This window comes from Neovison vison, chromosome 1 (assembly GCF_020171115.1).
Source record: "Neovison vison isolate M4711 chromosome 1, ASM_NN_V1, whole genome shotgun sequence".
Taxonomy (NCBI): domain Eukaryota; kingdom Metazoa; phylum Chordata; class Mammalia; order Carnivora; family Mustelidae; genus Neogale; species Neogale vison.
In genome coordinates, this window is record NC_058091.1 from 46161750 (window position 1) to 46184821 (window position 23072).

The 23072-nt window shown below is 35.8% G+C and overlaps 1 protein-coding gene across 2 annotated transcripts in view; it reads left to right on the forward strand.

Moving 5' to 3' along the window:
- The window catches only part of ME1 (malic enzyme 1), a 184473-nt gene that overhangs the window by 89075 nt on the left and 72326 nt on the right, over positions 1–23072 (forward strand). The gene's annotated exons all lie outside the window — the stretch shown is intronic.

Sequence of the window (23072 nt, forward strand, 5' to 3'; positions counted from 1 at the left end):
TCAGTAGAATCAGCTGTAACTAGAGACATAGTTTGGGGTTTTTTTTATTATAAGGTTTAATTTTAAGAAGTTGTATGCAACAGCAGAAAGTGCTTTCGTCAGCTTGCACAATATTTAGAATGTGTTGACTCTCTCATTGCCTAAGGTTTCAAGGCAGAGTATATTTGCCAGTTAGTATGGGCTACTTTTTAAAAACATAGGCTTGATTTATTTATTGTTGTTATTAGCTTATTTGGTTAAGCTGTACTTATTCATAGAAATAGTTGAGGAACTGTACAGTTTAACCTCAAGATTGCATGGTACAGTTAATTGCTAGTAGTTTCTTATATAAAATGTAATGTTTTGAAATTACCCATAACTCTTTAGATAGCAGTGTTAATTGGGAGTCTATGTAGAGAACATTGAGATGTTATGTAAAATAAAAGGGAAATGCAGGTCTTATCATGTTTGTCTTTATTGTCTATTTGTGTAAGTAGAGTCTATATATACAACTTCAGTATACTTTCAAAGAAGCTGTTAAACAAGTTTATGAACATAGTTTGTATGGTTTATATACTTAAGTGCTGATGAAATGAAAAGAAAATAATTCCATTTGGAATCAATGAGAAGCTTTCCTCAGAAAATGAGATTTGAGCTAATTTTGAATGCTCTGTGTCAATATAGAGTCAGTAAAGCTTTTTTTTATTTTCAAATAGTGAATTGAAGGATTACGTAAGATCTTTGATAAAGAAATGATGATTGACAAAATCAGTAATTTTAAATGCAGAGTATAACTATACATCAGGAGTTATACCATAGATTCTTCCCGGAGAAGATTCACAAAGACTTTTCAAAAGTAGTTTCTAGCATGCTGCTGCTTTGGGAAAAGTTTTGTAGAAGCGACACCTAACATTACCCAATTAAATTGGGAAGTGGTCCTGAAGATAAGCCCAAGATTATTTAAAAAGAAAATGTAACCTAAATTCAAGGTGAAAAATGACTGTTGCAAGTTGAGTTACTCAGGAATCCCATTCTAAGATGGTGTTAAGGAGTGCCCTTAGAATGAACCCCTTTGGAAGATGGGGGAACAGAAGGGGTGGATAAAGGGAGAAGGATAAGGTAGATGATGGTAGTGGATAAAGCGAGAAGTTGGGCTTCAGCATAGAACCACCAACAGGGCGCCTGGGTGGCTCAGTGGGTTAAGCCGCTGCCTTCGGCTCAGGTCATGATCTCAGGGTCTTGGGATCGAGTCCCGCATCGGGCTCTCTGCTCAGCAGGGAGCCTGCTTCCTCCTCTCTCTCTGCCTGCCTCTAAAAGAACCACCAACAGCCTTGGACAATTTCATTAGAATCATTCCTGTGTGCCAGTTAGGTACTTAAGGGGACACTACTTTCTGCCTCTCTCTACTGCACCATACTTTGCTGCTGTTTTTACTTACTGCATTCGCAGGGTTGGGTGGGGCAGTTTCAGGTTCTTCCTCTTAACTTTCTTCATAATTATACTCTTTACCTCATAGGCCACGGGCTTGATATGGGTGTTGTGGCAGTTACTAATAGTGTTAGTCTATTCCGATCATACATTTGGGGACTGAGAAAATCACCAGGTCAGTCAGTGGTGCTAATGAATGGGACCCGTTATGAGGTAGACCTTGGCCAAGGCTTCATTTATTACTGACTTCCAAATGCCTTTACTCTAATGAGGAGGGTGATGGCATATAGAGGCTTTTGGTCTTCTGGTATCACTGTCAACTCTGTGGCCTTGAAATGTTTGGGTATTCCCTGCCCCCAGAGCATAGTTACCTGAATAAAGAGCTATAGGTCCCACTGGAGAAGGTTTGAGGGAATTATTACCCCGTATTCTTATGGTGTTGCAGTTTCTTTCCTTCTGGATTTTTGGCCTCTTACATTAGAGGGTTCTGAGTCCAAAAATTCGCTGAGGCATGGAAGTTGAAAAAGATATGGTGACTTCATTGGGAAAACTTCCCTCAGATTTTTTCATTCATTCTTGATTTATTTTGATTGTACACATTCACTGGTAGACTTGTCAGCTGTCTGTTTTGCACCTGGGGATGCTTTAAACTACCTCAATAATTCTCTGTGTGTCAGCCCCCCACTAAGCCCAGCCTTGCCACTCTTATGATAATTAGGTCCTCCTGGCTTCTCATGGCTTCTTATCCTCATCTGGACCTGTCATCCCCATTGTTATCAATGAGCCCAGTTCTAGAACAGCATTCCCTTCTGTCAGTTCTGGCTTTCAGAAGAGAACTGCCACAGAATTTGTTAATATGTATATCTTCTCACTGTTATCTTCCTTATGGCTTTGGTGAATGGTGTGGTAAATGGTGTGTTTCCTGGGCCCTCAGGGAGACCATAATATCAGATTGGTTTTCTGGCATTACATAGCACTTGTATTCTAGAATATACTCTCAGAGCTTTGTGATCCCCTCTTCTGCCATCTGCCATAGCATTTCTGGCATTTCAACAACATTTAATATGAGCCATTACTTTCCCCATGTTTCCAGGAACCACTCTAACAAGTCAGTTTATGCCATCTGAGATTCTTACTGGTTGTAAAACTTACAGTTCAGGAGAGTACCTCAAATCAATAAACTTTTTCTTATCTAACTAATGGTTAAATTCTAACCTCTTTGAGCAAACACCCTCAGAAATTAATCTCATATATACTCTTCTGGTTAATATAAACCAGCTAGATCTCGCAGTTCCTTTGTAGAATATCCTCTTTCTTTCTTTGTTAGGCCTAATATGTCCTAGGTGGGTTATATTGTGACATAACCCATGTTATGGGCCTGTGGCTCTGGAGAGGAGGTGAAGGTAGATGAAAGTTAGGGTGGTACATGTTGTCTGAGGAGGGAGAAGCTTCTGTGTATGTGATTCCCAAGGAGGAAAGATGCAGACCATTTTTGTGGCTTCAGAAAGTTTTAGGGAATCTGGGAATTCAAGATTTGGGGAGGCATCAAACCAAATATCTCCTGTGTCAGGATCCAACCAGGATCCTGACTTAGCAGGTCTGCCTTGCTGAAGTTTGTGAGTATTTGAATACTGTGATGATTAATCCTCATTCGTGGTGATTAGCTCTCTCCACCCAGGAGCTGTAGAATATGAGAACGTTTTTATATCTACTTGGGAGGTCCTCTGGTTTTTACATTGATGATTGCTTGTCCTCAACTTTTTGTGATCTTTTCCTGTTGTCCATATAGTTAGTATTTCTGCTGTATTTCTTAAACACCTCACACATCATTCTAGCTAAAGAGTTCCCTTCTGCAGATATACTGTCTGACCCTACTATGGTGCGAGTTTGAACAGTTAGACTGCGCCCTGTGCCGGGCATTCTCTCTGTTCCACCTCCCACCAGGAACAGGGTCCACGTCACCAGCCAGGCAGTGAGTGATCCAGCTGCAGAGCTTCATCCTATCACCAGCTTTCTCAGACCAGTCCCAGTGCTGTCACAGATGAGATTATTTGAGAGGCAGATTCTGCACGAATTTTAGTGTTCAAGAGGTTTATAAGACATGCCCTAGAGATCAACCCCTAACGAAGGGGTACAAGGAGGCAGGAATGCGCAGAGGGGTGAAGGCCCAATGACACTTTCCACGCACCCCATGGGGAACTTTGGAGCTACAGTGGCTTTTCAGATGTGTCCCCAGTTGGGCTGGGGTGGCTAAGCCTTTATAATCCTGAATTGTTTGGTCCTTGGATGTGGGTCAGGCTGAGAAAAGAGTATGACCTGTGATATAGTACTCTCTGCAGTGGAGGATCTCAGTGCCATGTCACGGTGGTCAGTACAAGGACATTTAGATAAAGATAAAAATTAAGAAAAAAAGTTTCAAGGTTGTGATTATGGTGTGTCTTGAAATGTTAACTATACCATTTCTGATATTCCTTTTTTTTTTTAAGATTTATTTATTTGTCAGAGAGAGAGAGAGGGAGCATGAATGGGGGAGCAGCAGGCAGAGGGAGAAGCAAGTTCCCTGCTGAGCAAGGAACCCTGATGCGGGACTCGATCCCAGGACCCTGGGATCATGACCTGAGCCAAAGGCAGATGCTTAACCAACTGAGCCACCCACACGTCCCTCTGATATTCTGTTATCAAGCCATAGGACAGACAAATGCTAGACTCTGCAAAATATTTTTGGTTTAGAAAAATTGGCCAGTGCAGCAAACCACTGAGTTACCTTAGCTACCTGTGCCCTAACAGGATCTAGATTTCTCTAGTACAAATGTCTTGTCAAATGACTTAGTCTTTCTTTCTTATTGTTTTGATTCATTTTTTAAAAGAGATTTTATTTATTTATTTGAGAGAGAAAAAGTATGAGAAGGGGGAGGGTCAGAGGGAGACAGACTCCCCGCCAAGCAGGGAGGCCAATGCGGGACTCGATCCCGGGACTCCAGGATCATGATCCGAAGGCGGTCGCCTAACCAACTGAGCCACCCAGGCACCCTGTTTTGATTCATTTTTATTTGTTAAAAGTCAAGCACTGTGTTTGGTTCTGGGGATATAGGGATGAATAAGACAAAAATAATCCTTTTCATATAGCTTGTTCTTTGCTAGAATAGACAGATAACAAGTGAACAAGTGAATAATAAAATGAAACAATGAAATCGTAATAAATATAACAGAGACAAATTGCTGTCCAAGAATAATATGTGACTTAATTTCTGTAAATCTGGTGAATATTATTGTTATCTCTTTTTTTGAGCACAGACTTTACTTTTCTTCTGTTTACTTTATTAATTGATATGGTTATCTCTTTTATGAAGTTTATTGCCAAAATCCTTACACTTTTTTAGTAATGATGCTTTTGACAACATGAACTCTTTGATTATACCTAGGTAAATTAATAAACAGTGGGAAAACTGAATTCAGAAAGCACTGATTAATTAGACTGGATATTAATTAGCATCTCCAGTGGAATACTACAGATCTGTTTTCCTGGAACTTGCCTTTTCAACAGTTTTATCAATTGGGCCTAGTATTTCTATATCTTATAGGTTAAGATAATAATCCTAAGGAAGAAAAAGAAAATAATCCTAAATAAAGAATGAATTTTATGCCCAAATAGGTTCACTGAGCATTTTTATTACATGATTTTCCAGAATAGGCCCCTCTCTTCGGTTTTCTTCTACCTCAGTGATTGCTCTAATACACTTTCTTCAACTTATTTATTCTCATCCCCCTAAGCTCTCTACTTCAGAGTGCTTCAGGTCTGGAGCTTGAAACCCTTTTCTTTACTCTCTATCCTCACTTCCTCGGGGACATCATCTAGTCATTCATCCTTTTTTTTAAATTTTTTTTTTGAAAAATTTTCAATTTTTTTAAATTATTGAAGTATAGTTGACATACAATGTTATATTAGTTTCATTTTTTTAAGTAAGTTTTTATATTAATTCCAGTATAGTTACATACAATGTTCTATTAGTTTCAGGTGTACAGTGTAGTGGGTCAACAATTCTATACATTACTCAGTGCTAACCATGGTAAGTATACTCTTAGTCCTCAGCACCCATTCACCCTCCTCCTTTCTGGTAACCATCAGTTTGTTCTCTATAGTTCAGAGTCTGCTTCTTGATTTGTCTCTTTCTGTCTTTTTTATTCCTTTGCTCATTTTTTTGTTTCTTAAATTCCACACATTTGTCGTTCTCTGACTGACTTATTTCACTCAGCATTAAACTCTCTATCTCCATCCATGTAGTTGCAAATGGCAAGATTTCATTGTTTTTCGTGGCTGAAAAATATTCTTCTGTGTATACAGATACCACATCTTTATTCATTTATCAGTCGATGGACACTTGGGCTGCCCAATGCACTTTGGGTATTTTTTTAAAATATTTTTTACTTACTTGAGAGAGAGAGAGAAAACACACAAGTGGAAGGGGCAGAGGGGGAGAGAGAGAATCTCAGCCAGACTCTGTGCCAAGTGCAGAGCCCAATGCAGGGCTCAGTCTAACCACCATGAGATCTTGACCTGAGATGAAACCAAGAGTCAGATACTTAACCCAGTGTGCTACCCAGGTGTCCCATAGTTTGGCCTTTATAAATAATGCTGCAATAAATATGGGAGTACATGTATCCCTTTGAATTAATGTTTTTGTATTTTTGGATAAATACATGGTAGTATAATTACTGGATCATGGGGGTAGTTCTATTTTTAACATTTTTAAGTTTCAGGTGGACAACACAATGATTCAACAATTCTATACATTACACAGTTCTCACCATGGTGAGCGTCATCACCATCTTCACTATACAACGTTATTATAATTTTATTGACTATTTCCTCAATGCTGTACTTTTCATCCTGGTGACTTATTTATCTTATAACTGGAAGTTCCTACCTCTTAATCCCCTTTACGTGCTTCACCCATCCCCATATTCCCCTCTTGTCTGGCAACCACCAGTTCATTTTCTGAGCTATTTCTGTTTTTGTTGTTGCTATTGTTTTGGTTGTGTGTAAAAAAATTAAAGCATGGTTGACTCACAATGTTACATTAGTTTCAGATGTACCACATAGCATTTCAACAGCTCTATACATTATGCTATGCTCATCACAGTCATGATCTGTCACCATCCACTATTATACTACCATCAACTATATTGCTTATGTTGTAATTTTTGTCCCTGTGACTTACACAGTCCATAGCTGGAAACCTGTATCTCTCATTCTCCTTCCCCTATTTTGCCCCTCCCTCCACCCCCTTCTCTTCTTGGCAACTACCAGTTTGTTCTCTATATGTATGGGACTGTTCCTGCTTTTTTTGTTTTTTGTTTGTTTTGCTTTTTAGGTTTCCCATATAAGTGAAATCACATAGTATTTGTCTTTCTCTGTCTGTCTTATTTCATTTAGCCTAATACTCTCTAGGTCCATTCATATTCTCACAGTTGGCAAGATCTCATTCTTTTTATGGCTGAGTAATATTCCATTGTGTACATACACCACATCTTCTTTACCTATTCATCTATCAATGGGCACTTGGGTTTCTTCCATATCTTGGCTATTGTAAATAATGCACAGTGATCACAGGAGTAAATATATCTTTTCAAATTAGTGTTTTCATATTCTTTAAGTAAATATCCATAGGTCGGATAGCTGGATTATATTCTAGATGTATTCCTAAATTTTTGAGAAATCTATACTGTTTTCCAGTGTGGCTACAGCAATTTACATTCCGTTTTCCACATCTTCTCTAAGACTTGTCTTTTGGGGGGGGGTGGTTGTCATTCTAATGGGTGTGAGGTGGTAGCTCATTTCCCAGATGATCAGTGATTTTTGAACATCTTTTCATGTGTCTGTTTGACGTCTGTCTGTCTTCTTTGGAACAAGGTCAATTCAGATCTTCTGCCCATTTCTAATCAGATTGTTTGATTTTTTTTTAAATTGTTGACTGTATGAATTCTTTGTTTATTTTGGATATTAATCTCATCAGATTTATGATTTGCAATTTTTTTTCTCATTCAGTAGGTTGACTTTTTGTTTTTATTGTGGCTTTCTTTCACTGTGCATAAACTTTTTAGTTTGATATAGTCCCAATTATTTATTTTGACTTTTGTTTCCCTTGCCTTTGGAGTCAGATCCAGAAACAGATTGCTAAGATCATTGTCAAGGGGTTTACTGCATATGTCTTCTAGGAATTTTAAATTTCAGGTCTTACATTCAAGTCTTTAATCCATTTTAAGTTAATTTTTATGGATTTTGTGTAATAGTGTTCTAGTTTCATTTCTCTTCTTTTTTTTCTTTCTTTGTTTTTTTGGCACATGACTGTTTGTCTATCTTCCCAGCACCCCTTATTGAAGAGACTATGCTTTATTTTATGCTCTTGGTTCCTTTGCCATAAGTTGTCTGTTAAGTGTGCATTTATTTCTGGGCTCTTGATTCTGTTCTATTGATCTGTATGTCAGTTTTTATGCCAGTACGACCTTGTAGTATAGTTTAAATCAGGGAGCATGATACCTCCGGCATTGTTTTTATTTCCCAGCATTGCTTTGCTTATTTGGGATTTCTGGTGGTTCTATACAAATTTTAGAATTACTTGTTTTAGTTCAATGATAGATGGCATTGGAATTGGATAGATATTGCATTGAATCTGTAAATTGCCTTGGTTATTATGGACATGTAATTTCTTAAATTCCACATATGAGTGAAATCATATGGTATTTGTCTTTCTCTGACTTATTTCACTTAGCATAATACACCCTAGTTCTATCCACGTTGTTTAAATGGCAAGAGTTCATTTTTTAAAATTTCCATTGTGTATATATACTACATATTCTTCATCCATTCATCTGTCAGTGGACATCTGGGCTCTTTCCATATTTTTGGCAGTTGTGGACATTGCTGTTATAAACATTGGGGGGCACGTGGCCCCTTGAATAACTGTTTTGTATCCTCTGGATGAATACCTAGGAGTGTAATTGCTGGGTCATAGGGTAGTTCTACTTTTAACTTTTTGAGGAACCTCCATACTGTTTTCCAGAGTAGCTGCACCAGCTTGCATTCCCACCAACAGTGTAAGAGGGTTCCCCTTTCTCTGTATCCTTGCCAACATCTTTTGTTTCCTGAGTTGTTAATTTTAGCCATTTTGACTGGTGTGTGGTAGTATCTCATTGTGGCTTTGATTTGTATTTCCCTGATGCCAAGTAATGTTGAGGTTTTTTTTTCTTTTTCTTTCTTTTCTTTTCTTTCTTTCTTCTTTTTTTTTTTTTCATGTCTGTTAGCCATTTGGATGTTTTCTTTAGAGAAGTGTGTGTTCATGTCTTTTGTTCATTTCTTGACTGGATTTTTTTGTTCTTTGGGTATTGAGTTTGATGGGTTCTTTATAGATCTTGGATACTAGCCCTTTATTTGATAGTCATTTGCAACTGTGTTCTCCTGTTCTTTTTAGTTTTGTTGATTGTTTCATCTGTTGTGCAAAAGTTTTTTATCCTGATGAAGTCCCAATAGTTCATTTTTGCCTCTGGGGACACTTCAACAAGAAGCTGCTGTGGCCAAGATCACAGAGGTTACTGCCTGTGTTTTCCTTTAGGATTTTCATGGATTCCTGTCTCACATATAGGTCCTTCATCCTTTTTGAATTTATTTTTGTGTATGATGTAAGAAAGTGGTCCAGTTTCCTTCTTTGGCATATAGCTGTCCAATTTTCCCAGCACCATTTGTTGAAGAGATAATCTTTTTTTCATTAGATATTCTTTCTTGTGTTCTTGAAGATTAGTTGACCATAGAGTTAAGGGTCCTCTTCTGGGTTCTCTCTTCTGTTCCATTGATCTTTGTGTCTGTTATTGTGCCAGTACCATACAGTTTCGATTTTTACAACTTGAAGTAATACAGCTTGAAGTCTGGAATTCTGATACCTCCAGCTTTAATTTTCCTTTTCAGCAAGACTTTTGCTATTCATGGTCTTTTCTGGTTTCATACAAATTTTAGAATTGTTTGCTCTAGCTCTGTGCAAAATGCTGGTATCATTTTGATAGGGATTACATTATATGTGCAGAATGCTTTGGGCAGTATAGACATTTTAACAATATTTGTTCTTGTGCAGTCAATGAGCATGGAATGTTCTTCCAGTTGTGTACTTACTCAATTTCTTTCATAAGGGTTCTATAGTTTTCAGAGTACAAAATTATTTCCTCCCATTCATGAGCATGGAATATCTTTCCATTTATTTTGTTCTTCGGTTTTCTTTTTTCCTTCTTCTTCTTCAGTTTCTCTCATCAGTGTCTTATAGTCTTCAGTGTGCAAGTCTTTCATTTCCTTGGTTAAATTTATTACTAGATTTTTTTTAAAGATGCAATTTTAAATGAGATTGTTTTCTTAATTTCTCCTCTGGTAGTTTATTATAGTATATAAACACCACAGATTTCTGTATATCAGTCTTATATCTTATAACAGTTTTGTATTCTACAACAATTTTTTGGTAAAGAATTTATGGTTTCTGCATATAGTATTACAGCATGTACAAATAGAGATGGTTTTATTTCATTCCTTTCCAATTTGGACGCCTTTTATTTTTTTCAAGTCTGTTGTGGCTAGAACTTTCCAATACTATGTTGAATGTAAGTGGTAAGAGTGGCCATCCTTGTCTCATTCCTGATTTTAGAGGAAAAGCTTTCAGCTTTTTGCCATTAAGTGTTATTCATTGTGGGTTTGTCATATATAGCCTTTATTATGTTGAACTGTATTCTATCTATATTCATTTTGTTGAGAATTTTTATCATAATTGATGTTGAATTTTGTCAAATGCTTTTTCTCCATCTGTTGAGGTGATTATATGATTTTTACTCTTCATTTTGTTAATGTTCTGTGTCACTTTGATTTGCAGATGTTGAACCCTTTTTGCATCCCTGGAGTAAATCCCACTTGAACATGCTGTATAATTCTTTTAATGTTTTGTTGAAATTGGTTTGCTAATATTTTTGACAGTTTTTGCCTCTATGCTCATCAAGAATATTGTCTGAAATTTCCCTTTTTCTGTGGTGTCCTTATCTGGTTTTGGTTTTAAGGTAGTGATGGTCTTGTAAAATGAGTTTTGAAGTGTTTAGTTCTCTTCAATTTGTTTTGGAAGAGTTTAGAAGGATAGATATTAACTCTTTTTTGAATATTTGGTAGAATTAACCAGTGGAACTGTCTGATCCTGGGCTTTTCTTTCTTGGGAGGTTTCTGATTACTGATTCAGTCTTCTTACTAGAAATTGGTTTATTCAGATTTTATATTTCTTTATGATTCTGTCTTGGAAAATTGTGCATTTCTGGAAATTTTAGCCGTTTGTTCTAGTTTGTCCAATCTGTTGTGTAATTATTTATTGTAGTCTCTTATAATACTTTGTATTTCTGTAATTGCTTTTTCATTTCTAATTTTATGTGAGCCCCCCCACCGTTTTTCTTGGATTGTCTAGCTAGAAATTTGTCAGTATTGTTTATCCTTTCAAAGAATCAGCTCTTAGTTTCATTGACCATTTTTATTGAATTTTTAGTCTCTGTTTCACTTATTTCTGTTCTGATCTTTAGTGTTTTGTTCGCTCTCCTAACTTTAGGCTTCATTTGTTCTTTTGCTAATTCCTTTAAGTGTGAAGTTAAATATTTATTTGAGAGTTTTCTTGTTTCTTTAGGTAAACCTGTATCATATGAACTTCCTTCTTACAACTACTTTTGCTGCATCCATTGATTTTGGTATATTGTGTTTCTGATTTCATTTGTGTCTAGCTATTTCCTCATTTTTCCTTTGATTTCTATGATGGCCCATTAGTTTTTCAGTAACATGTTGTTTAATCTTCACATATAGTTTTTCCAGTTTTCTCCTTATAATTGATTTTTAGTTTATACCATTGTAGTTAGAAATGATGCTTGATATAATTTCAGTCTTCTCAAATTTATTGAGACTTGTTTTGTGACAGTACATATGATCTCCCCTGGAGAATGTTCCACACTTAGAAAAATGTGTGTATTTTCCTGCTTTTAAATGGAATATTCTGGATATATCTATGAAGTTCATCTGGTCTAATGTGTCATTTAAGCCATTGTTTCCTTTCTAATTTTTTGTGTGGATGATCTCTCCATTGATGTAAGTGGGATGTTAAAAGCCCTTACTATTATTGTATTGCTTCAATTTCTTCCTTTAGCTTTGATAGTATCTGCTATATATATTTTGGTGCTCCTATGTTGGATGCATATGTATTTATAAATGTTGTATCTTCTTGCCGGATTGACTCCTGTATCATTATGTAATGTTCTTCTTTGTCCTTTATTACATTGTTTAAGTCTGTTTTGTTTGAGTATAGCTACACCAGCTTTATTTTTATTTCCATTTGCATGGAATATCTATCTCTCTCCCTTCCCTTTCAATTTATGTGTATCCTTACTTCTGAAGTTAGTTTCTTGTAGCCAGACTATAGATGCATTTTGTTTTTGCATTCATTGGGCCACTCTGTCTTTTGATTAGAGAATTTATTTCACTTTTATTTAGAGTAATTATTGATAGGTATTTACTTATTTCCAATTTGTTGTTTTCTGGCTGTTTTTGTTGTTCCTCTCTATTAATTCTCTTTCTCCTTCCTTATTTGATGGTTTTCTTTATTGTTATTTTCAGACTTCTTTGTCACTTTCTCTTACATATTTATTGCAAGTTTTTGCCTTGTGGTTACTGTGAGATTTGCATATAACATTCTATGTTTATAATGGTTGATAAAACATTTAATTGATAAAACATTAAATTTGAACACATTCTAAAACTTTACATTTTTACACCCCCCCATATAGTAGCCTCTTTTTCCTGAATCAGTTGTTCCTGAATGTTAATAAGACACGTAATGACTGCTTCAACTCAGCTGCTTTAAATTCTCTATATTAGAATTTAATTGATGATTATTAACTATATGAGAAAAATAACTGTACCTCAAGTGAGTTTTTAAAATGCTAGTATTAGGGGTGCTTGGGTGGGCTCAGTGAGTTAAAGCCTCTGCCTTTGGCTCAAGTCATGATCCCAGGGTCCTGGGATCGAGCCCCGCTTCGGGCTCTCTGCTCAGCGGGGAGCCTGCTTCCTCCTCTCTCTCTGCCTGCCTCTCTGCCTACTTGTGATCTCTGCCTTTCAAATAAATAAATAAAACCTTAAAAAAATGCTAGTGTTACATTTTTTAGTGAAAGAAATAAAACTATTCATCAAGAACTCTTTTTATTTTTATTTTTTCCTTTTTCACTTTAAATGATCAAAATTAAAAGTCAGTTGGATGCACTAGGAATGGACGCAGTAATGATTAATATTTAGATGACTTTCCCCAACTTTGGCTGCCATCGCAAATTTTATTATGATTTGTCACATAATATTTAAGAGAAATAATGTTAGTCTGAAACCATACCATATGCCATATACTGCAGGGTATGATGATGATGCTTTCATAAAGTGATGCTTTTTTTATTTCACTCATCCAGTATAAAAATAAAGCCTCTGTCATTCACACTATTCAGACTGTTGAGAGAAGGTATTAATTTGGTCAAATTTCTTGAAAGTCATATATCAGATTTCAGAGGAATAAGATATATAGCCCCTGATTTTTCATGGCCAGATTTACTAAATTTATTTTTTCTTTTTAAAGAAGTCATCAGAGGGCGCCTGGGTGGCTCAGTGGGTTAAGCCGCTGCCTTCGGCTCAGGTCATGATCTCAGGGTCCTGGGATCAAGGCCCGCATCGGGCTCTCTGCTCAGCAGGGAGCCTGCTTCCTCCTCTCTCTCTGCCTGCCTCTCTGCCTGCTTGTGATCTCTCTCTGTCAAATAAATAAATAAAATCTTTTAAAAAATAAAAAAATAGTCATCAGAAATACAAGTTTATATGCTCTTTGCCCTTACACAAGATTGCAATTAGATAGTTTCTTCACCATGCTGCACTAAATTTTTGACCTTAACATACATTCCTATTGTTTGTCTTTCTGCTATTTCTGCTGCACTGAATTTCATGGCTAACTTTCTTTGCCGGCTTCTTCCACCTGTTCCAGTCATTGCCTTTAATGCCTGATACGTGTTTTCATTGAATGGATATATTTATAACTTAGATGATTTTATCTATAAATCTGTGAGGCCTTTTGGATTCCATCCATCATTTTAATCAGCATAATTTACTTTGGTTTTCATAAGAAATTTAATGAAAACATATGACTCTGTGGGACACCATCTGCTATTTTTCTCTGTGGTCCAAAGGTGATGTAAACCAAAAAAAAAAAAAAAAAAAAATCAAATGGAAAGAATGTCTGTCAATATGAGAAAAATCAGCAACCATGTTACTTACCAAGGGACATGACTCAAATCGAATTTATGACTCAGAGTTTTTTTTCCACTTTTCCATACAAAGAAAGATCAGATTGACAATTTAACCAAAGCCATATTTTTCTTAAAAATTCTATTTCTAGGGGTGGCTGGGTGGATCATTTGGTTAAGCGTCTGACTCTTTATTTCAGCTCAGGTCATGATCGCAAGGTTGTGAGACTGAGCTCCATGTTGAGGGGGTATTGGTTGGAATTTTCTCTCTCCTTCTCCTTTTGCTCCTCCTCCCCCGATTTGTACTCTCTCTAAAAAAAAGAAAGAAAGAAAGAAAGAAAGAAAAATTTATTTAAAAAGTTCTGTGTTTGTTTATATCTTACTCTCTATTTTTTTCAAGTGAATGAAGAAAGTAGGTCATATAAGAATTAGAAATCTGCCAGTATGCCTTATGTGTATGTATGTAAGAGTATGTACATAGATTTATATTTCTTCAGGGATTTAAGGTGGATATTTTGTTAGTTTTGCATCTTTGCCTGTATTTTGGCCCACCCTTAGAAGAGCCTATTTGACTTTGAGGAACAAGTCAAATTTACTATGTCTTGCTGAACATGGTTTATAGCTTTTTCCTTTTAGGTGCTTTCCTTGCCTAATCATTTTTATTCAAATCATTGATTCTAGTTGCATTAATTCCAGCATTCCTTTAATATAAGTGTAATGTTTTACATGATTTTATTCTATTTGTTTGAGTCTAATGACTGTATTATTCCACTGTGCCCTATTTTTCTTACTAGAATGTGAATTATGTCAGAAAAAGAACTTCATTATCAATATTTTCTGAATATCCCACAATATACTCTACCACATACTAGTTATAAAATAACTGCTTTTGAAAAAGCATGCCTTAAATATTGAATCCAACTTGAATGAAGCTACAGTGACGTGTACAAAGGAAAGGTGGTTCACTAATGTAAGCTAGAGAAACACACAATTTCCCAAATAAAGTGATTCTGCTTGTGTAAACTAAAGATTTTAGTTGCATAAATACAAGTATATTTTAGATATTGAAGTTTTTCTAAAGATGAAAAATATTTTAATTAATTCCTAGTGTATCCATCATTACTTTTTTTTTCAAGTTTTTATTTAAATTCCAGTTAATTAACAAATAGTGTAATATTAGTTTCAGGTGTAGAATTTAGTGATTCAACACTTACATACAACACCCAGTGCTCATCACAAGTGCCCTCCTTAATCCCCATCACTTATTTATCCCATCTCCCTGCTCACGTCCCTTCCAGTAACCATCAATTTTGTTTTCTGTAATTAAAAGTCTGTTTCCTGGATTGGCTTTCTTTTTTTATCCCCCTGTGTTCATCTGTTTTGTTTCTGGAATTCCACATTAGAATGTAGTGATACAGTATTTGTCTTTCTCTGACTGAACTTATTTCACTTAGCGTAATACTCTGTCATTCCTTCCACATCTTTGCAAATAGCAAGATTTCATTCCTTTTCTATGGCTGAGTAATATTCCACTGTGTGTGTGTACCACATCTTCTTTATCCATTCATCAGTCTATGGATATTTTTCCATAATTTAACTATTGTTCTTAATGCTGCTATAAACATTGGGGTGCACGTATTCCTTTGAATCAGTGTTTTTGTATTCTTTGGGTAAACACCTAGTAGTCCAATTGCTTGATCATAGGGTAGTTCTATTTTTAACTCTTTGAAGAACCTCTGGCTTTTGCAAAAGAAACAATCAGCAAAACTAAAGGCAACCTAGGGAATAGGAGAAGATATTTGCAATTGAGATATCTGATAAAGGGTTAGTATCCAAAATATATAAAGAATTTATAGAAGTGAACACCAGTAGAACAAATAATCCAGTTAAAAAATAGGCAGACAACACGAATAGATATTCTTCTGAAGAAGACATGTAGATGGCCAAGAGACATGCTACTTTTTCTTTTTGAATGACATCAAGGTCTATATGGTGGAATCCCTAAATATTTTATCTGAGTTTATTAAAGGTAAATTATGTTTGTTAATTATTTATTTATATAATTATTTATTTATAGATGATCATTAAGGTTTGACAAAGTCTGTGTATCGTGCTTCCTTTTTGCCTCTCTTCTTTATTCTCTTGACTTTTATTTAGCAAGGTAAAGTGGGCTAGTTCCTTAAAAGCTTTTGTTTCTTATCGTTTTCTGTGTATATTATCATATGTAATAAATTGAAAATAAGAAGGAATACATATGCTTATTGGTAATATTTTAAAAGGAGATTTAGAATAGATTTCCTTAATTGTGGTGATAGATAAAGAACAAGAGCAAAACACTGAAACAAAACCAGATGAAAAGAAGCAAAAAAAAAAAAAAAAAAAACCACCATCAGCAGCAACCCTTTATGGGTCAAAATAGATCCTTTGTTGTAATCTTTTCTTGCCCTTCTTTACTTAAATGTATTTATAAGCAAAGATAAAGCAGGAATGTGCTTATGAAAGCAGTTATGCTTAAAAAGATTATCTATGTAGCCAGTTTGATGGGGGAATAGTATAACAATATTTGAACAAGACGTAGTTTCATTAATGGGGATTAAAGATGCTGAAAGGAAAAGAATTGTTACAGAAGCAAAGTTGGAATGTTGGTTTGTGGTAAAGTCAGAAATTAAGGGGACTTTTTTGCCCAGTAGGAACTGTGAAAGCAATTTGTAATTAATATCCTGTGTTGACCAGTGCTGCATTTCAGTGAGTAAAAGCTGGTCCTTTTCATGGTCGCTCCTGATCTCTCTCTGCTCTATCCTGCAGCCATCCTATTTTGCGCGACCTTTGAAGTCATTGACCTCCCAAGCCATGTTCCCCACTTAGGATATTTGTTCTCATTCTTCCCTCCGTTTGAGATAGTCTTCTCCCAGAAACCAACTTGTTAACAACCTAATCTTTTCCAGTGTTTGTTGAAATCTTATGCTCTTCTGGACTTATCCTGATTTCCCCAGGTAATACTGAACTCTGGCCCACTTTCTACCCATGCTCTATTTTTTCTTATTATATAATTTTATATAATTTAGCATTTATTGCATTTGCTGTTGATCGTGTGTCTTAGCCACTAGAACATATGCATCCAAGGACAGGGATCCAGTTCTTATTATGAACAGGTTCCTACATCAGCACCTGGCACAGAATAGTTATGCAGTAAATCTTTTTGAATTGAATTATGCTACTCGAAGGGAGGCCACACAAGAGAATGTGAGTGCATTCACCCAAGTCTTTCACCATTGCTAGAAAATTACATTTTAATTATGCTATACTTTTGATGAGTTAGTAGCATCGTTTTTATGTGGAAGGGAGAACCATAGGACATGGCGAGGGGTTAATACCTGATTTTCTCAGGCCTCATGAACAGGTTATCCCTTGAGGGGTGGAGAGAAGTACTGAGGTTGGTATGTTACATAAAACAACTACATTTAATGTAAGTTGGTGGTAAATATTTTTTGAGCTAACAGATTTCAAAGTTCTATCATTTCAGTCAAAATCATACCATATCCTATAGGATTCATCGTAACGATCACCACATTTGTAAACAGAAAACAAAACAAACAGCTGTTAGAATTATCGTTAACCAGTATGGTTAGATTGGGATGTGTAGAAATTTGAATGAAGGAAAGGTCCAGTCATACTGAGCACATGTTGGAGTGATTTGCCTGGAATAGGTTCACAGCCCATTTCTTTAGAGGCCTCATGGCATGACTTTTTTACTTTAGTGGCTTGAAATCTGACTCATCAGGAAGTTTAGAAACCTGGTTTTGTCAGCCTACACAGACCATGTCTCAGGGACAAGTGGTAAGTTAAAACCTGGGTTTTGAAATCGATCCTCAGCTCCATCAACTATTACATTTGCAACCTTGGAAAAGTTACTGACCTTCCCTATGGCATAATTCCTTTTCTTGAAAAATGTGAAAAATAGTAACTGCCCCTACTTCACAGGGTTGATGTGATGATTGAGACGAAACATTAAAAAACCCAAAATTACTTTTATTAAGTGCTATACATAGTAATTTTAATTTTTTCCCCTAGGAAGCATGATTAAGGCTAATTATTTAGCCTTAAACTTATAATAAAAGTTATAGGTTGAGAAATTTGGTTTAATATTAGATGGAACACTTAATGATTGGAATTATAATTATAATGTATATAAAAATACTAACTAAAGTTCTTTTACATAAAATTCACTCACTAGTTGTTGCTCTTGATCATTTTTATTGTTAATATTTGTGACCTTTCTGTCACTCTAAGTCTGCGGGGAGATATGCTTAATACATAAATATTTCTGCCTTCAGTGGAGGATGGATTAGAACTAAATAGTCTCTGAAATGAAATAAACTGTAGGATTCTAAGAAAATATTAAAGAAGCTGTATTTTCTTTCTCAACATTCAGGGTTGATCTGTATCATAAAATTCAGCAGTTCACTGATCATTGTTATCATTATGAGTCAGTTGGAAGTATTTGATCATCACATTATATAATTATGCCTGACTCAGAGGAACAAGCTTCTCATTCAATGTTTTAAACCATTTTGTTTTACATAAACTTTAGCTTTCTCTTGCAATCTTAAGTTTATTTCATTAGGAGCTCAAGAAACAGATGGCAAGGTGATAGATTCAAGAGAAAATATTTCACAAATAGTTTTTATTTGCCTTACATTATATTCCCTATGCTATGTATTAATTTATAGTCAGCTTCAAAGTATGTTTATAATATAAAATAAAAATAAATATAATAAAAATGATACAAAGGTACTAAAAACTATTGAATTAATTTTGCAAAGACTAAAATGAGGCTGGGGCATATATCAGCCATTTATGCCAATCAACTAGACCAGTCTTCTTTCTTTCTTTCTCTGTCTTTCAGACTTCTATATCTGTGTCATCTGATTATACCCCAAAGCAAATTGAAATACTTTCTTTTTCTTGAGTATCTTTTATGACCCCCTCCAATGTTTTCCTGTGCACTTACCTCAAGAACAGATTCATTACTAAATCCATCCAGAGAGTTCCTCTGTTATGTCCTTGATCCATGTCCTGACTCCATTTGCATAGCTAAACTTCCCTAGACCTTTATCACCATCTCAGAACCCTTCAGTAACTTCTCATTGTCTTTTGTATTATATTAATAAGTTTTCATGAACTTATCTTTATCCTTTTATTAACTGTTTTTTATCTTCTACATAAAAATCCCTTCTGATCCGGCCCATGCACTTCACCTTCCTTTCTTACCACATATTCTTTGCACCACTCATGAAGAACCAGTTTTGGGGGCACCTGGGTGGCTCAGTCACTTAAGCATCAGACTCTTGGTTTCAGCTCGGGTCATGATTTCAGGGTCATAAGATCAAGCCCCATGTAGGGCTCTGCGCTCAGCAGGCAGTCTGCTTGAGATTCTCTCTCTCCTTCTCCCTCTGCCCCTACTCAACTCATCGTTCATGCGCTCTTTCTTTCTAAAATAAAATAAGTCATTAAAAAGAAAAATTTTAGCTGCCTGTGCATGTCACTGTCTGTCACACTTCTATGTACATACTGCTTCATGCCCCACTGTTTCTGCTAATTTAATTCAGCTTAAATATCCAGACTCTCCCAGTCTAAAGATACTTCCTGTATGGTTCCTGAGCATGGGTGCACTATAATAGCATGTATCACACCAAATTTAATTACATTTCTTCACCAGAGTTGGCACTAAGTCTTGAGGATCCCAGAAGTCAAGTATTACATCTTTTTTCTTTTTCTTTAGAACAACTATCATAATACATAATAGATGCTCAACAAATGGTTGTCGATTGAGAGCCCAGGTAAAATCTGTTCTGGAATGTCAGAGATGTCATATCTGAGACTGCATAACCTTAAGGGAATGTATATTGGATGATTATTTGAAACTGATTCTGAATTATGTAAGGAAATATGGCTTCGTAGAGTAAAACTAACAATTCTTCATCAATGTGTGAAACATAGAATGATTGTGTATTTGTTCAATGTTTTTGGACAAACTTTAGTATTGTTTGTGCATTTCAAGGTAATAGGATTTTTACATAGGAAATGAAAGGTTAGCTTTATGTATGTCACATACTTAATGTGTGATGTACGTAATTAGCAAGCATTTATGTTGTTTTTCAGTTACAAACAGTTAAAGATGTAACGACTATTAATCTTTAAACTTTTTTAGTTTTATTAATTAAGCTCTGGATTACTGTAATATTTGGATTACCCCAGACCTGTAGTCTGTGCTCAGTGGAATTTACAACTATTATAAATCTCACATGTGCTCAGAGAATCAAAATGCTGCAAGTAAATGCATGAGAAGACTTAAAATGTTTAGTCCATTTTAGTGGTATTTGTGTTAAAAGTGGCCCTGGAGAATTTGTGTGGGGGAGATGTTATTTAGAAATAGGAATTTGTTAAAAGAGAGATTAAGGAGTTACCCTAGAATGAGGGCTAATGCAGTGAAGCAGCTGGCCTGCAAGCAGATGTAGTTTGACCTCTCTTTCTGCCTCCCATTGACTCCCATGCCCTATCCCACATATACACGTGGTTGATTTACCTGGAAAAAAATCATTTCCATTCAGTTTAGGTTGAAAGGCTAGGCACTGAATCTGCAGTTTCAGTGAAACATACCTAAAGAAAATTCTGCCCATAAGAAATTGTGTGTGAGTTTTTTCATGTGAAGTATCTAAGGCAGTCGGAATCAGGACTAGAAAGGAGAAAGGTAATTGCTAGGGCACCCCGGGGTGTCAGTTAAGCGTTGGACTCTGGATTTTGGCTCAGGTTTTGATCTCAGGGTTGTGAAACTGAGCCCCACCTCTGGCTCTGGCTGGGCGCAGAGCATGCTTAAGATTCTCTCTCCCTCTGCCCCTCCCCTACCTCACGTCTAGCATGAGCTCTCTTCCTCGCTGGAGGAAAAAAAAAGGAAGTAGAGAGACGATGCCAAAGAATGTGGGGGAATTAGTATTTCACGTGGGATATTTATAGACGCAGAGAACACCTTTAGGCTATAAGGGAACTTTTAATATAAATATGCATTTTCCAGAAATATTTTATACTTTGTAAGGACTAAATATCCTCAGAATAGTTACCCTGCTCCTCTGTTTATCAGTTGATTGTATTTTTCTCCTAAATGCTATAAAATACCAAAGAATTTGTTTTTAAGTGTACCTTTTACACTCTGCTGAGCACTCATATGTATTAGGTATTAAAAGTCATATTTTCTTCTTAGAAATTATCAGAAGGTGACCTGATTTGAATGTATTGTTTGTTTTCTTGACATTTAGAAATAGCTCTTTAAAGACAGGGATGCATCTGCATTCAAATCTTATTATGCATTTGAATCTTAAAAAGTTAAAGAATGATTTTTACTGTTGCTATCAAAAGAAAGATGAGTAATTGAAGAGTTTTTCCTTAGTTTGGTTATGACATGTGAAAAAACAAAAACAAAACCCAGATGTCTTCCATCAGTATTAGTAACAGTAAAAATAGCCTCAACAGCTAGCATATTTTAAAGGCATATGTTGGGCGCTAAGTGCCTTTACATTCTCTTAATCCTCATAACAGCCCTATGAGACTCTTACAATTTATCCATTTTTATGGATAAATTTACATTTTATCCATTTTATTACTTGTTTTTTTTTCCCCGATAAGAAACAGAGACATAAAGAGATTAAGCCAATTTCATTAACTACCCAACTAGAAAGTGACTGGGCTGAGATTCAGATCCACACAGTCTGGCTCTAGAGCCCAGGCTCTTAATCATTGCATGACATTCCTCTCTGGATCTAAAGTAATGTTATCCAGATATGTCACATGCAAATGACATGCATCTGTAGGACAGACATCTTATAAATGCAGTTTTTGGTATAACGGTGAAAATAGAAATGACAACTGTGAGCTTTTGACTGAATTTTAAACTGGTAGCTGTGAAGATAAGCAGTACCCTAACAACTGTGAAAAAGCAGTTATGGAAAGCTAGGTAATTTGGTTAAAAACTATAAATTTCTCTCTCTCCCTAAATGTTATAATTCCTTAAACAAACCAAACAGTGTGGTGATGTTTTGTGGGATTTGGGTTATAAACAGATAGGAAATCTATGTGAATTCAGTGGCGGTTTCATTCAGTGGGCATCCCAAATCTTGCTGTTTCTTGTACACTTCAGGTGCGCTCCCGCCTCGGGATCTTTGCCCTTGCTGTTCTCTTGAACCTGCGTGCCTTTCTCTGTCCCTTGCCCTCCCCTCCTTCACGTCTTTCCTCATTTATCAATTCAGTGAAGCTGTCCTTGCATCATTCTGTCTTCAATAGCACCTCTCCATTCTGGCTGGCTTTCTCTGTCTCCCTTCTCTATTTGTTTTTCTCTGTGCTAATTATCACCTCATAACATGTATATAATTCACTTATTATTTGTTGTCTATCTCCCACAAATGTGATGCATCCTCTGTGAGGACAGGGATTTCCTCACTGCTATATCCTCAGAGCCTGGCTGCTAGGAATCACTCAGGAAATATTTGTTGAGTGCATTCAGTTTATTTCTGATGTCAAAATATTTCACAACAAGATTTATCTGGTCTGAATGGATAAAGAATATGTGAGATACATACACAGTGGACTATTACTCAGCCATTAGAAAGTATAAATACTTACCACTTACATTGATGTGAATGGATTTGGTGGGGATTATGCTGAGCGAAATAAGTCAGTCAGACAAAGACAATTATCATACAGTTTCACTCCTATGTGTGATATAAGAAACAACACAGAGGATCATGGGGGAAGGGAGGGAAAACTGAATGGGAAGTCATTAGAGAACAGAGAAAAACCATGAGAAACTCTTAATTATGTGAAACAAACGGTTGCTGGAGGGGAAGTGATGGGGGAACGGGGTAACTGGGTGATGGGCATTAAGGAGGGCATGTGATGTGATGAACACCAGGTGTCATACCTCACGGATAAATTATTGAACTCTACATCTGAAACTAATGATGTATATTGGCTAATTGAATCTATTTTAAAAAAGGGAAAAGAGATTTATCTGGTAGTTAACTAGAATTAAAATATTCATGCTTCTTTTGCAACTAAAGAACAAAATTGAGAAAACCAATCCATTTGGTTTTGAATAGTCCCTATCATTTAGCAAGACTAAACTTTTAGATATCTGTTATACTATGGTTGTTAAGGTTGTTGTGTTAGTTTTATAATGTATTCTATTCCTGTTTCTAATCTTTCCTTCTAATGTCAAGAAAATACAAAACAAGCAGATATATACCATAATTATGCATATTAAATGGTAAACAGAGTAAATAGGTTTCTTC